Below are 14,293 nucleotides of genomic sequence, written 5' to 3'. Positions count from 1 at the left end.
CAATGGGTGTATTGTTGGCAGTATATGTAAGAAATGATGATCACAATGGGTGTGTTGTTGGCAGTATATGTAAGAAATGCTGATCACAATGGGTGTATTGTTGGCACTTTATGTAAGAAATGCTGATCACAATGGGTGTATTGTTGGCAGTTTATGTTAAGAAATGAAGATCACAATGGATGTGTTGTTGGCAGTATATGTAAGAAATGATGATCACAATGGATGTGTTGTTGGCAGTTTATGTAAGAAATGCTGATCACAATGGATGTATTGTTGGCAGTTTATGTAAGAAATGATGATCACAATGGGTGTGTTGTTGGCAGTTTATGTAAGAAATGCTGATCACAATGGGTGTGTTGTTGGCAGTATATGTAAGAAATGCTGATCACAATGGGTGTATTGTTGGCAGTATATGTAAGAAATGATGATCACAATGGGTGTGTTGTTGGCAGTTTATGTAAGAAATGCTGATCACAATGGGTGTGTTGTTGGCAGTATATGTAAGAAATGATGATCACAATGGGTGTGTTGTTGGCAGTATATGTAAGAAATGCTGATCACAATGGGTGTATTGTTGGCACTTTATGTAAGAAATGCTGATCACAATGGGTGTATTGTTGGCAGTATATGTAAGAAATGATGATCACAATGGGTGTGTTGTTGGCAGTTTATGTAAGAAATGCTGATCACAATGGGTGTGTTGTTGGCAGTATATGTAAGAAATGCTGATCACAATGGGTGTATTGTTGGCAGTATATGTAAGAAATGATGATCACAATGGGTGTATTGTTGGCAGTATATGTAAGAAATGCTGATCACAATGGGTGTATTGTTGGCAGTATATGTAAGAAATGAAGATCACAATGGGTGTATTGTTGGCAGTATATGTAAGAAATGATGATCACAATGGGTGTGTTGTTGGCAGTTTATGTAAGAAATGCTGATCACAATGGGTGTGTTGTTGGCAGTATATGTAAGAAATGCTGATCACAATGGGTGTATTGTTGGCAGTATATGTAAGAAATGAAGATCACAATGGGTGTATTGTTGGCAGTATATGTAAGAAATGATGATCACAATGGGTGTGTTGTTGGCAGTTTATGTAAGAAATGCTGATCACAATGGGTGTGTTGGTAGTATATGTAAGAAATGACGATCACAATGGGTGTGTTGTTGGCAGTATATGTAAGAAATGCTGATCACAATGGGTGTATTGTTGGCAGTATATGTAAGAAATGATGATCACAATGGGTGTGTTGTTGGCAGTATATGTAAGAAATGCTGATCACAATGGGTGTATTGTTGGCAGTATATGTAAGAAATGATGATCACAATGGGTGTGTTGTTGGCAGTATATGTAAGAAATGCTGATCACAATGGGTGTATTGTTGGCAGTATATGTAAGAAATGATGATCACAATGGGTGTATTGTTGGCAGTATATGTAAGAAATGCTGATCACAATGGGTGTGTTGTTGGCAGTTTATGTAAGAAATGATGATCACAATGGGTGTATTGTTGGCAGTATATGTAAGAAATGATGATCACAATGGGTGTATTGTTGGCAGTATATGTAAGAAATGCTGATCACAATGGGTGTGTTGTTGGCAGTATATGTAAGAAATGATGATCACAATGGGTGTGTTGTTGGCAGTTTATGTAAGAAATGATGATCACAATGGGTGTGTTGTTGGCAGTTTATGTAAGAAATGCTGATCACAATGGGTGTATTGTTGGCAGTATATGTAAGAAATGATGATCACAATGGGTGTATTGTTGGCAGTTTATGTAAGAAATGATGATCACAATGGGTGTGTTGTTGGCAGTTTATGTAAGAAATGCTGATCACAATGGGTGTATTGTTGGCAGTATATGTAAGAAATGCTGATCACAATGGGTGTATTGTTGGCAGTTTATGTAAGAAATGATGATCACAATGGGTGTATTGTTGGCAGTATATGTAAGAAATGATGATCACAATGGGTGTATTGTTGGCAGTATATGTAAGAAATGCTGATCACAATGGGTGTATTGTTGGCAGTATATGTAAGAAATGATGATCACAATGGGTGTATTGTTGGCAGTATATGTAAGAAATGATGATCACAATGGGTGTGTTGTTGGCAGTTTATGTAAGAAATGCTGATCACAATGGGTGTATTGTTGGCAGTATATGTAAGAAATGATGATCACAATGGGTGTATTGTTGGCAGTATATGTAAGAAATGATGATCACAATGGGTGTGTTGTTGGCAGTATATGTAAGAAATGCTGATCACAATGGGTGTATTGTTGGCAGTATATGTAAGAAATGATGATCACAATGGGTGTGTTGTTGGCAGTTTATGTAAGAAATGCTGATCACAATGGGTGTATTGTTGGCAGTATATGTAAGAAATGCTGATCACAATGGGTGTATTGTTGGCAGTATATGTAAGAAATGATGATCACAATGGGTGTATTGTTGGCAGTATATGTAAGAAATGATGATCACAATGGGTGTGTTGTTGGCAGTTTATGTAAGAAATGCTGATCACAATGGGTGTATTGTTGGCAGTATATGTAAGAAATGCTGATCACAATGGGTGTATTGTTGGCAGTATATGTAAGAAATGATGATCACAATGGGTGTATTGTTGGCAGTATATGTAAGAAATGATGATCACAATGGGTGTGTTGTTGGCAGTTTATGTAAGAAATGCTGATCACAATGGGTGTGTTGTTGGCAGTATATGTAAGAAATGCTGATCACAATGGGTGTATTGTTGGCAGTATATGTAAGAAATGATGATCACAATGGGTGTATTGTTGGCAGTATATGTAAGAAATGATGATCACAATGGGTGTGTTGTTGGCAGTTTATGTAAGAAATGATGATCACAATGGGTGTGTTGTTGGCAGTTTATGTAAGAAATGCTGATCACAATGGGTGTATTGTTGGCAGTATATGTAAGAAATGATGATCACAATGGGTGTATTGTTGGCAGTATATGTAAGAAATGATGATCACAATGGGTGTGTTGTTGGCAGTTTATGTAAGAAATGCTGATCACAATGGGTGTATTGTTGGCAGTATATGTAAGAAATGCTGATCACAATGGGTGTATTGTTGGCAGTATATGTAAGAAATGATGATCACAATGGGTGTATTGTTGGCAGTATATGTAAGAAATGATGATCACAATGGGTGTGTTGTTGGCAGTATATGTAAGAAATGCTGATCACAATGGGTGTGTTGTTGGCAGTTTATGTAAGAAATGAAGATCACAATGGATGTGTTGTTGGCAGTTTATGTAAGAAATGAAGATCACAATGGATGTATTGTTGGCAGTTTATGTTAAGAAATGAAGATCACAATGGATGTGTTGTTGGCAGTTTATGTAAGAAATGATGATCACAATGGATGTATTGTTGGCAGTTTATGTAAGAAATGAAGATCACAATGGATGTATTGTTGGCAGTTTATGTAAGAAATGAAGATCACAATGGATGTATTGTTGGCAGTATATGTAAGAAATGCTGATCACCATGGATGTGTTGTTGGCAGTTTCTGTTAAGAAATGAAGATCACAATGGATGTGTTGTTGGCAGTTTATGTAAAAAATGATGATCACAATGGGTGTGTTGTTGGCAGTTTATGTAAGAAATGCTGATCACAATGGGTGTGTTGTTGGCAGTATATGTAAGAAATGCTGAGCACAATGGGTGTGTTGTTGGCAGTATATGTAAGAAATGCTGAGCACAATGGGTATATTGTTGGCAGTTTATGTAAGAAATGAAGATCACAATGGATGTGTTGTTGGCAGTATATGTAAGAAATGAAGATCACAATGGATGTATTGTTGGCAGTTTATGTTAAGAAATGAAGATCACAATGGATGTGTTGTTGGCAGTATATGTAAGAAATGATGATCACAATGGATGTGTTGTTGGCAGTTTATGTAAGAAATGAAGATCACAATGGATGTATTGTTGGCAGTTTATGTTAAGAAATGAAGATCACAATGGATGTGTTGTTGGCAGTATATGTAAGAAATGATGATCACAATGGATGTGTTGTTGGCAGTTTATGTAAGAAATGCTGATCACAATGGATGTATTGTTGGCAGTTTATGTAAGAAATGAAGATCACAATGGATGTATTGTTGGCAGTTTATGTTAAGAAATGAAGATCACAATGGATGTGTTGTTGGCAGTATATGTAAGAAATGATGATCACAATGGATGTGTTGTTGGCAGTTTATGTAAGAAATGCTGATCACAATGGATGTATTGTTGGCAGTTTATGTAAGAAATGATGATCACAATGGGTGTGTTGTTGGCAGTTTATGTAAGAAATGCTGATCACAATGGGTGTGTTGTTGGCAGTATATGTAAGAAATGCTGATCACAATGGGTGTGTTGTTGGCAGTTTATGTAAGAAATGCTGATCACAATGGGTGTGTTGTTGGCAGTATATGTAAGAAATGATGATCACAATGGGTGTGTTGTTGGCAGTTTATGTAAGAAATGCTGATCACAATGGGTGTATTGTTGGCAGTATATGTAAGAAATGATGATCACAATGGGTGTGTTGTTGGCAGTTTATGTAAGAAATGCTGATCACAATGGGTGTGTTGTTGGCAGTATATGTAAGAAATGATGATCACAATGGGTGTGTTGTTGGCAGTATATGTAAGAAATGCTGATCACAATGGGTGTATTGTTGGCACTTTATGTAAGAAATGCTGATCACAATGGGTGTATTGTTGGCAGTATATGTAAGAAATGATGATCACAATGGGTGTGTTGTTGGCAGTTTATGTAAGAAATGCTGATCACAATGGGTGTGTTGTTGGCAGTATATGTAAGAAATGCTGATCACAATGGGTGTATTGTTGGCAGTATATGTAAGAAATGATGATCACAATGGGTGTATTGTTGGCAGTATATGTAAGAAATGCTGATCACAATGGGTGTATTGTTGGCAGTATATGTAAGAAATGAAGATCACAATGGGTGTATTGTTGGCAGTATATGTAAGAAATGATGATCACAATGGGTGTGTTGTTGGCAGTTTATGTAAGAAATGCTGATCACAATGGGTGTGTTGTTGGCAGTATATGTAAGAAATGCTGATCACAATGGGTGTATTGTTGGCAGTATATGTAAGAAATGAAGATCACAATGGGTGTATTGTTGGCAGTATATGTAAGAAATGATGATCACAATGGGTGTGTTGTTGGCAGTTTATGTAAGAAATGCTGATCACAATGGGTGTGTTGGCAGTATATGTAAGAAATGACGATCACAATGGGTGTGTTGTTGGCAGTATATGTAAGAAATGATGATCACAATGGGTGTGTTGTTGGCAGTATATGTAAGAAATGCTGATCACAATGGGTGTATTGTTGGCAGTATATGTAAGAAATGATGATCACAATGGGTGTGTTGTTGGCAGTATATGTAAGAAATGCTGATCACAATGGGTGTATTGTTGGCAGTATATGTAAGAAATGATGATCACAATGGGTGTATTGTTGGCAGTATATGTAAGAAATGCTGATCACAATGGGTGTGTTGTTGGCAGTTTATGTAAGAAATGCTGATCACAATGGGTGTATTGTTGGCAGTATATGTAAGAAATGATGATCACAATGGGTGTATTGTTGGCAGTATATGTAAGAAATGCTGATCACAATGGGTGTGTTGTTGGCAGTATATGTAAGAAATGATGATCACAATGGGTGTGTTGTTGGCAGCATATGTAAGAAATGCTGATCACAATGGGTGTGTTGTTGGCAGTTTATGTAAGAAATGCTGATCACAATGGGTGTATTGTTGGCAGTATATGTAAGAAATGATGATCACAATGGGTGTATTGTTGGCAGTATATGTAAGAAATGCTGATCACAATGGGTGTGTTGTTGGCCGTTTATGTAAGAAATGAAGATCACAATGGATGTGTTGTTGGCAGTTTATGTAAGAAATGAAGATCACAATGGATGTATTGTTGGCAGTTTATGTTAAGAAATGAAGATCACAATGGATGTGTTGTTGGCAGTATATGTAAGAAATGATGATCACAATGGATGTATTGTTGGCAGTTTATGTAAGAAATGCTGATCACAATGGGTGTGTTGTTGGCAGTTTATGTAAGAAATGAAGATCACAATGGATGTGTTGTTGGCAGTTTATGTAAGAAATGAAGATCACAATGGATGTATTGTTGGCAGTTTATGTAAGAAATGAAGATCACAATGGATGTGTTGTTGGCAGTATATGTAAGAAATGAAGATCACAATGGATGTGTTGTTGGCAGTTTATGTAAGAAATGAAGATCACAATGGATGTATTGTTGGCAGTTTATGTTAAGAAATGAAGATCACAATGGATGTGTTGTTGGCACTTTATGTAAGAAATGCTGATCACAATGGGTGTATTGTTGGCAGTATATGTAAGAAATGCTGATCACAATGGGTGTATTGTTGGCAGTATATGTAAGAAATGATGATCACAATGGGTGTGTTGTTGGCAGTTTATGTAAGAAATGCTGATCACAATGGGTGTGTTGTTGGCAGTATATGTAAGAAATGCTGATCACAATGAGTGTATTGTTGGCAGTATATGTAAGAAATGATGATCACAATGGGTGTATTGTTGGCAGTATATGTAAGAAATGCTGATCACAATGGGTGTATTGTTGGCAGTATATGTAAGAAATGAAGATCACAATGGGTGTATTGTTGGCAGTATATGTAAGAAATGATGATCACAATGGGTGTGTTGTTGGCAGTTTATGTAAGAAATGCTGATCACAATGGGTGTGTTGTTGGCAGTATATGTAAGAAATGCTGATCACAATGGGTGTATTGTTGGCAGTATATGTAAGAAATGAAGATCACAATGGGTGTATTGTTGGCAGTATATGTAAGAAATGATGTTCACAATGGGTGTGTTGTTGGCAGTTTATGTAAGAAATGCTGATCACAATGGGTGTATTGTTGGCACTTTATGTAAGAAATGCTGATCACAATGGGTGTGTTGTTGGCAGTATATGTAAGAAATGCTGATCACAATGGGTGTATTGTTGGCACTTTATGTAAGAAATGCTGATCACAATGGGTGTATTGTTGGCAGTATATGTAAGAAATGATGATCACAATGGGTGTGTTGTTGGCAGTTTATGTAAGAAATGCTGATCACAATGGGTGTGTTGTTGGCAGTATATGTAAGAAATGCTGATCACAATGGATGTATTGTTGGCAGTATATGTAAGAAATGCTGATCACAATGGGTGTATTGTTGGCAGTATATGTAAGAAATGATGATCACAATGGGTGTATTGTTGGCAGTATATGTAAGAAATGCTGATCACAATGGGTGTATTGTTGGCAGTATATGTAAGAAATGAAGATCACAATGGGTGTGTTGTTGGCAGTTTATGTAAGAAATGCTGATCACAATGGGTGTGTTGTTGGCAGTATATGTAAGAAATGCTGATCACAATGGGTGTATTGTTGGCAGTATATGTAAGAAATGAAGATCACAATGGGTGTATTGTTGGCAGTATATGTAAGAAATGATGTTCACAATGGGTGTGTTGTTGGCAGTTTATGTAAGAAATGCTGATCACAATGGGTGTGTTGGCAGTATATGTAAGAAATGACGATCACAATGGGTGTGTTGTTGGCAGTATATGTAAGAAATGCTGATCACAATGGGTGTATTGTTGGCAGTATATGTAAGAAATGATGATCACAATGGGTGTGTTGTTGGCAGTATATGTAAGAAATGCTGATCACAATGGGTGTATTGTTGGCAGTATATGTAAGAAATGATGATCACAATGGGTGTGTTGTTGGCAGTATATGTAAGAAATGCTGATCACAATGGGTGTATTGTTGGCAGTATATGTAAGAAATGATGATCACAATGGGTGTATTGTTGGCAGTATATGTAAGAAATGCTGATCACAATGGGTGTGTTGTTGGCAGTTTATGTAAGAAATGCTGATCACAATGGGTGTATTGTTGGCAGTATATGTAAGAAATGATGATCACAATGGGTGTATTGTTGGCAGTATATGTAAGAAATGCTGATCACAATGGGTGTGTTGTTGGCAGTATATGTAAGAAATGATGATCACAATGGGTGTGTTGTTGGCAGTTTATGTAAGAAATGATGATCACAATGGGTGTGTTGTTGGCAGTTTATGTAAGAAATGCTGATCACAATGGGTGTATTGTTGGCAGTATATGTAAGAAATGATGATCACAATGGGTGTATTGTTGGCAGTATATGTAAGAAATGCTGATCACAATGGGTGTGTTGTTGGCAGTTTATGTAAGAAATGAAGATCACAATGGATGTGTTGTTGGCAGTTTATGTAAGAAATGAAGATCACAATGGATGTATTGTTGGCAGTTTATGTTAAGAAATGAAGATCACAATGGATGTGTTGTTGGCAGTATATGTAAGAAATGATGATCACAATGGATGTATTGTTGGCAGTTTATGTAAGAAATGCTGATCACAATGGGTGTGTTGTTGGCAGTTTATGTAAGAAATGAAGATCACAATGGATGTGTTGTTGGCAGTATATGTAAGAAATGCTGATCACAATGGGTGTATTGTTGGCAGTATATGTAAGAAATGATGATCACAATGGGTGTGTTGTTGGCAGTTTATGTAAGAAATGCTGATCACAATGGGTGTGTTGTTGGCAGTATATGTAAGAAATGATGATCACAATGGGTGTGTTGTTGGCAGTATATGTAAGAAATGCTGATCACAATGGGTGTATTGTTGGCACTTTATGTAAGAAATGCTGATCACAATGGGTGTATTGTTGGCAGTATATGTAAGAAATGATGATCACAATGGGTGTGTTGTTGGCAGTTTATGTAAGAAATGCTGATCACAATGGGTGTGTTGTTGGCAGTATATGTAAGAAATGCTGATCACAATGAGTGTATTGTTGGCAGTATATGTAAGAAATGATGATCACAATGGGTGTATTGTTGGCAGTATATGTAAGAAATGCTGATCACAATGGGTGTGTTGTTGGCAGTATATGTAAGAAATGCTGATCACAATGGGTGTATTGTTGGCAGTATATGTAAGAAATGAAGATCACAATGGGTGTATTGTTGGCAGTATATGTAAGAAATGATGTTCACAATGGGTGTGTTGTTGGCAGTTTATGTAAGAAATGCTGATCACAATGGGTGTGTTGGCAGTATATGTAAGAAATGACGATCACAATGGGTGTGTTGTTGGCAGTATATGTAAGAAATGCTGATCACAATGGGTGTATTGTTGGCAGTATATGTAAGAAATGATGATCACAATGGGTGTGTTGTTGGCAGTATATGTAAGAAATGCTGATCACAATGGGTGTATTGTTGGCAGTATATGTAAGAAATGATGATCACAATGGGTGTGTTGTTGGCAGTATATGTAAGAAATGCTGATCACAATGGGTGTATTGTTGGCAGTATATGTAAGAAATGATGATCACAATGGGTGTATTGTTGGCAGTATATGTAAGAAATGCTGATCACAATGGGTGTATTGTTGGCAGTATATGTAAGAAATGCTGATCACAATGGGTGTATTGTTGGCAGTATATGTAAGAAATGATGATCACAATGGGTGTATTGTTGGCAGTATATGTAAGAAATGCTGATCACAATGGGTGTGTTGTTGGCAGTATATGTAAGAAATGATGATCACAATGGGTGTGTTGTTGGCAGTTTATGTAAGAAATGATGATCACAATGGGTGTGTTGTTGGCAGTTTGTGTAAGAAATGCTGATCACAATGGGTGTATTGTTGGCAGTATATGTAAGAAATGATGATCACAATGGGTGTATTGTTGGCAGTATATGTAAGAAATGCTGATCACAATGGGTGTGTTGTTGGCAGTTTATGTAAGAAATGAAGATCACAATGGATGTATTGTTGGCAGTATATGTAAGAAATGATGATCACAATGGATGTATTGTTGGCAGTTTATGTAAGAAATGCTGATCACAATGGGTGTGTTGTTGGCAGTTTATGTAAGAAATGAAGATCACAATGGATGTGTTGTTGGCAGTTTATGTAAGAAATGAAGATCACAATGGATGTATTGTTGGCAGTTTATGTAAGAAATGAAGATCACAATGGGTGTGTTGTTGGCAGTTTATGTAAGAAATGCTGATCACAATGGGTGTGTTGTTGGCAGTATATGTAAGAAATGCTGATCACAATGGGTGTATTGTTGGCAGTATATGTAAGAAATGATGATCACAATGGGTGTGTTGTTGGCAGTTTATGTAAGAAATGCTGATCACAATGGATGTGTTGTTGGCAGTATATGTAAGAAATGAAGATCACAATGGATGTGTTGTTGGCAGTTTATGTAAGAAATGAAGATCACAATGGATGTATTGTTGGCAGTTTATGTAAGAAATGAAGATCACAATGGATGTGTTGTTGGCAGTATATGTAAGAAATGAAGATCACAATGGATGTATTGTTGGCAGTTTATGTTAAGAAATGAAGATCACAATGGATGTGTTGTTGGCAGTATATGTAAGAAATGATGATCACAATGGATGTGTTGTTGGCAGTTTATGTAAGAAATGCTGATCACAATGGATGTATTGTTGGCAGTTTATGTAAGAAATGATGATCACAATGGGTGTGTTGTTGGCAGTTTATGTAAGAAATGCTGATCACAATGGGTGTGTTGTTGGCAGTATATGTAAGAAATGCTGATCACAATGGGTGTATTGTTGGCAGTATATGTAAGAAATGATGATCACAATGGGTGTGTTGTTGGCAGTTTATGTAAGAAATGAAGATCACAATGGATGTATTGTTGGCAGTTTATGTTAAGAAATGAAGATCACAATGGATGTGTTGTTGGCAGTATATGTAAGAAATGATGATCACAATGGATGTGTTGTTGGCAGTTTATGTAAGAAATGCTGATCACAATGGATGTATTGTTGGCAGTTTATGTAAGAAATGATGATCACAATGGGTGTGTTGTTGGCAGTATATGTAAGAAATGCTGATCACAATGGGTGTATTGTTGGCAGTATATGTAAGAAATGATGATCACAATGGGTGTGTTGTTGGCAGTTTATGTAAGAAATGATGATCACAATGGGTGTGTTGTTGGCAGTTTATGTAAGAAATGCTGATCACAATGGGTGTGTTGTTGGCAGTATATGTAAGAAATGCTGATCACAATGGGTGTATTGTTGGCAGTATATGTAAGAAATGATGATCACAATGGGTGTGTTGTTGGCAGTATATGTAAGAAATGCTGATCACAATGGGTGTATTGTTGGCAGTATATGTAAGAAATGATGATCACAATGGGTGTGTTGTTGGCAGTATATGTAAGAAATGCTGATCACAATGGGTGTATTGTTGGCACTTTATGTAAGAAATGCTGATCACAATGGGTGTATTGTTGGCAGTTTATGTAAGAAATGAAGATCACAATGGATGTGTTGTTGGCAGTTTATGTAAGAAATGAAGATCACAATGGATGTATTGTTGGCAGTTTATGTTAAGAAATGAAGATCACAATGGATGTGTTGTTGGCAGTATATGTAAGAAATGATGATCACAATGGATGTGTTGTTGGCAGTTTATGTAAGAAATGCTGATCACAATGGATGTATTGTTGGCAGTTTATGTAAGAAATGATGATCACAATGGGTGTGTTGTTGGCAGTTTATGTAAGAAATGCTGATCACAATGGGTGTGTTGTTGGCAGTATATGTAAGAAATGCTGATCACAATGGGTGTATTGTTGGCAGTATATGTAAGAAATGATGATCACAATGGGTGTGTTGTTGGCAGTTTATGTAAGAAATGATGATCACAATGGGTGTGTTGTTGGCAGTTTATGTAAGAAATGCTGATCACAATGGGTGTGTTGTTGGCAGTATATGTAAGAAATGCTGATCACAATGGGTGTATTGTTGGCAGTATATGTAAGAAATGATGATCACAATGGGTGTGTTGTTGGCAGTATATGTAAGAAATGCTGATCACAATGGGTGTATTGTTGGCAGTATATGTAAGAAATGATGATCACAATGGGTGTGTTGTTGGCAGTATATGTAAGAAATGCTGATCACAATGGGTGTATTGTTGGCACTTTATGTAAGAAATGCTGATCACAATGGGTGTATTGTTGGCAGTTTATGTTAAGAAATGAAGATCACAATGGATGTGTTGTTGGCAGTTTATGTAAGAAATGCTGATCACAATGGATGTATTGTTGGCAGTTTATGTAAGAAATGATGATCACAATGGGTGTGTTGTTGGCAGTTTATGTAAGAAATGCTGATCACAATGGGTGTATTGTTGGCAGTATATGTAAGAAATGCTGATCACAATGGGTGTATTGTTGGCAGTATATGTAAGAAATGATGATCACAATGGGTGTATTGTTGGCAGTATATGTAAGAAATGCTGATCACAATGGGTGTGTTGTTGGCAGTATATGTAAGAAATGATGATCACAATGGGTGTGTTGTTGGCAGTTTATGTAAGAAATGATGATCACAATGGGTGTGTTGTTGGCAGTTTATGTAAGAAATGCTGATCACAATGGGTGTATTGTTGGCAGTATATGTAAGAAATGATGATCACAATGGGTGTATTGTTGGCAGTATATGTAAGAAATGCTGATCACAATGGGTGTGTTGTTGGCAGTTTATGTAAGAAATGAAGATCACAATGGATGTGTTGTTGGCAGTTTATGTAAGAAATGAAGATCACAATGGATGTATTGTTGGCAGTTTATGTTAAGAAATGAAGATCACAATGGATGTGTTGTTGGCAGTATATGTAAGAAATGATGATCACAATGGATGTATTGTTGGCAGTTTATGTAAGAAATGCTGATCACAATGGGTGTGTTGTTGGCAGTTTATGTAAGAAATGAAGATCACAATGGATGTGTTGTTGGCAGTATATGTAAGAAATGCTGATCACAATGGGTGTATTGTTGGCAGTATATGTAAGAAATGATGATCACAATGGGTGTGTTGTTGGCAGTTTATGTAAGAAATGCTGATCACAATGGGTGTGTTGTTGGCAGTATATGTAAGAAATGATGATCACAATGGGTGTGTTGTTGGCAGTATATGTAAGAAATGCTGATCACAATGGGTGTATTGTTGGCACTTTATGTAAGAAATGCTGATCACAATGGGTGTATTGTTGGCAGTATATGTAAGAAATGATGATCACAATGGGTGTGTTGTTGGCAGTTTATGTAAGAAATGCTGATCACAATGGGTGTGTTGTTGGCAGTATATGTAAGAAATGCTGATCACAATGAGTGTATTGTTGGCAGTATATGTAAGAAATGATGATCACAATGGGTGTATTGTTGGCAGTATATGTAAGAAATGCTGATCACAATGGGTGTATTGTTGGCAGTATATGTAAGAAATGAAGATCACAATGGGTGTATTGTTGGCAGTATATGTAAGAAATGATGATCACAATGGGTGTGTTGTTGGCAGTTTATGTAAGAAATGCTGATCACAATGGGTGTGTTGTTGGCAGTATATGTAAGAAATGCTGATCACAATGGGTGTATTGTTGGCAGTATATGTAAGAAATGAAGATCACAATGGGTGTATTGTTGGCAGTATATGTAAGAAATGATGTTCACAATGGGTGTGTTGTTGGCAGTTTATGTAAGAAATGCTGATCACAATGGGTGTGTTGGCAGTATATGTAAGAAATGACGATCACAATGGGTGTGTTGTTGGCAGTATATGTAAGAAATGCTGATCACAATGGGTGTATTGTTGGCAGTATATGTAAGAAATGATGATCACAATGGGTGTGTTGTTGGCAGTATATGTAAGAAATGCTGATCACAATGGGTGTATTGTTGGCAGTATATGTAAGAAATGATGATCACAATGGGTGTGTTGTTGGCAGTATATGTAAGAAATGCTGATCACAATGGGTGTATTGTTGGCAGTATATGTAAGAAATGATGATCACAATGGGTGTGTTGTTGGCAGTATATGTAAGAAATGCTGATCACAATGAGTGTATTGTTGGCAGTATATGTAAGAAATGAAGATCACAATGGATGTGTTGTTGGCAGTATATGTAAGAAATGAAGATCACAATGGATGTATTGTTGGCAGTTTATGTTAAGAAATGAAGATCACAATGGATGTGTTGTTGGCAGTATATGTAAGAAATGATGATCACAATGGATGTGTTGTTGGCAGTTTATGTAAGAAATGCTGATCACAATGGATGTATTGTTG

The sequence above is a fragment of the Myxine glutinosa genome, chromosome 3 (assembly GCF_964187855.1).
Source record: "Myxine glutinosa chromosome 3, kmMyxGlut1.1, whole genome shotgun sequence".
Taxonomy (NCBI): Eukaryota; Metazoa; Chordata; class Myxini; order Myxiniformes; family Myxinidae; genus Myxine; species Myxine glutinosa.
Note: the sequence above shows the minus strand (reverse complement) of the source record.